General features: G+C 34.4%; 1 long non-coding RNA gene across 1 annotated transcript; it reads right to left on the minus strand.

Moving 5' to 3' along the window:
- Positions 1 to 2,074: 2,074 nt before the first annotated feature.
- LOC145162807 (uncharacterized) lies at positions 2,075 to 2,795 on the minus strand. The gene is made up of 2 exons (XR_013739348.1): positions 2,616 to 2,795; positions 2,075 to 2,324 (listed from the first exon to the last, which is right to left on the minus strand). It is a non-coding gene; the product is annotated as an uncharacterized LOC145162807 (long non-coding RNA).
- Between the last annotated feature and the right edge of the window lie 271 nt (positions 2,796 to 3,066).

Raw genomic sequence — 3,066 nt, forward strand, 5'->3', positions numbered from 1 at the left:
GAATTAAAGAAAATTGATGAGTCCAACAACATTCTTGAAGAAGGGTATACATTTTACCCACTGCCTTCGTGAAGATCTGAAGTAGAATCCACTAATCATATCTATCGAGTAATATTCCCAACTCCTCACACTCCTTAATTTGCTCATCTGTCAATACATCTCCGACTCCATTCTTCAAATTCAATGAGTACGATGTCGTTATTGTTAATTATTAGGGTTTAGCCCCAAGCCCTTTCAGGTTTAGCAATTAGGATTTAGGTAAGCCCTATATGTTCTTTTGTAATTGTCTTTTAAGAATCAATAAATCAATTATCTAACATGGTTTTAGAGCTCTAGGTTAAAACCCTGCTTCTAACCACAACCCACAACCACCGCCTTCCACCTCCGGTGACCTTCTCTAATAGTCTTCGGAGGTGCCTTCATTATGTTTCGTATTTTTCCTTTTCTTCTATTTTCTTCCTAAATAATAAAACAGTCACCGACACAAAACTAGAGCTTTTTTATCGGTTTCTTCCACTGCCTCGTCTACTTCTACCTCTTCCTCATATGACCATAGCCTCTGAGCCTTCTTCCTCCTCCTCGACTGGCCACTTCTTCGGATCTCTTTTCCATTTCATCCCCTTCTGATGTTGTTGTTTCTTCCCTCCGATGGCACCTTCTCCGTCGGGCTTCCTCTAATTTGTAGTCGTTTCTTTCTCTATCAACATTGAACTTGCCGATCTCGCCGGAATTGGCTCCGTCTGTCGCTGCTCGAGCCCTCTTTCTTCCTTGTTGCCTTTCCCCTGACTCCTCTACCGCTAGTTGCATGATCATCACTGCCGCCGTAATTCTTCTCTTTTCTACAACGGAATCTATGGCTGCCACTTCTTCTCTCTTCTTCTCCGACTAACAGTCGATGTTATTCGCAATTGTTAGAGGTCTACCATCGCCGATGCTTCTATCTTCATCTAGTTTGTATGTTTTCCTCTTTTGTTTATTTTTTCAGTTTAAGCGTCTCCACCCGATCAAAATGCAGGAGGACATTAGTGATTAGTGTTTAGGCCCAATCCCTTTAGGTTTTAGCCATTAGGCTTTAGATATTCTCTATATATTCTTATGTAATTGTCTTTTGAGAAACAATCAATCAATTATGTAACAATTATTTCCAATGGTGATTTGGGCAGAAGAGGGCAAAGCTCAGTGAGAGACGTTGACAGAGAAAGAAATTTTGGCGTCTTCAACTTTTATAGCGACCGAGCGGACTGTGAGTCTGTAGGCGGCTGTGAAGTTGCGGCAGTCGGTACGGGAAACGGTCGGGATAGAAACGGTGGTGAGGGAGGAGATGGACGGGCAGTAAGGAGCAATGAAGAGGAAGTTGAGTTGGTTGGAGCGGAGGAGGTAGGTAGATCGGAGTTCTGAACGATGGGCATGCCAAGGCACCATGAAAAATGTCAAGCGGTGTTCGTGGCTTCGGAGCACTAGAACTCAATGTGGTGGAATCATTTGACTGAAAATTTGACAGACATGGGATTTGCTCGGATGAAGTCGTTGAAGCCCTTAGGGCTTCTTGACGGGAATAGAGGTGATGAAACCTACATCTTTTTGATGTAGAGATATATATATATATATATATATATATATATATATATATATATATATATATATATATATATATATATATATATATATATATATATACGGTTACGAGAGGGGATTGGTTGGTAGATTAATTCTTATTATTATTATTATTAAATAGAAAAGGTATTAATATAGATTAAAAATATGGAAAAAAGAAATGAAAAGGGTAAAATGGTCTTTTCAAGTTGTTTAGGGACCCAAAACACGGAAAAACGTTGATTTTGTATCTTCTATACAGGTGGTAAAGTTTTTGGATCCCATCCAATGTTTTTTGAATACCACAGGGAGCAATCTTGTAGTGTTGTGTGTGTCTCTCTCTCTCTCTCTCTCTCTCTCTCTCTCTCTATATATATATATATATATATATATATATATATATATATATATATATATATATATATATATATATATATATATATATATATATATATATATATATGCCTATAAGAGTAGATCGAACAGCAAGTTTGACACAAAATTTTTATTGATATTAAATACAGCATAGAAATTAAGTCATGTGACTATGTACATAGATAGTATTATTGTTCAAGCATACGCATCCATACAGACACAAGCTTTTTCGATACATTTGGGATTAAGCTCTTGTTGTTGGCAGAGTTTTTTACGGTCCGCTTCAGTCTGACAATCTTTCTTCGGGATATGATATACACAAACCAATGGTTTTGTCGGATTCACAAAAATATCATCTACAACAAACAAAACAGTCAATCACCATTTGTATTTATTTAATATTTATTCATTCAAACTCACACACATTAACTCATCATTTTCATCTCAAGAACAAAAATATGGAGTTGGAACAAACAAGGACTATACTTTCTAACTAACTAATATCTCATTTAGTGTTACCTATAATTCTAAAATCATCATTAATCGTCTACTTTCCATAATAATAATTAAAAACACAACTTAAAAAATATTCATATATCAACATATATGTGTAACAAAAATGGTAAAACAGGAATAAAGTAAAATGCCTGTAGCAAAGAGTAAGGAGCAGCGTCAACACAAATAACCGTAAGTTTTTTCCCATTATCATATCGAACAATATATGTATATGTAAAGAAACCACAAATAGCTCCCCCTATATAGGTAAACACTACCTATGCATAAATAATTATTGACAATTTATTCACGTTTTCAAATTAGGTGTTTGAAAAATCTAGCCATCCACAAAAAAAAAATTATATTCCAATCTAACATCACATGACCTATATTCAACGTTTAAAACTTCAAACAATTATATAATTTTAGAAATTTAACAAAATTACATAAAACTGACTTCATAATTAAATATTTACAAACAAATATTACAATTTAAGAACATAATCTTTACAAACAATCATATATGTTTATATAAAGATATAAAGCATTACAAAATATTAAGTAATAAAAATTAGGTCTTTAAAAATTACCAAACAAAAGTTA

This window comes from Lactuca virosa, chromosome 3, assembly GCF_052849685.1.
Source record: "Lactuca virosa cultivar CGN04683 chromosome 3, Lactuca_virosa_CGN04683_v6, whole genome shotgun sequence".
Taxonomy (NCBI): domain Eukaryota; kingdom Viridiplantae; phylum Streptophyta; class Magnoliopsida; order Asterales; family Asteraceae; genus Lactuca; species Lactuca virosa.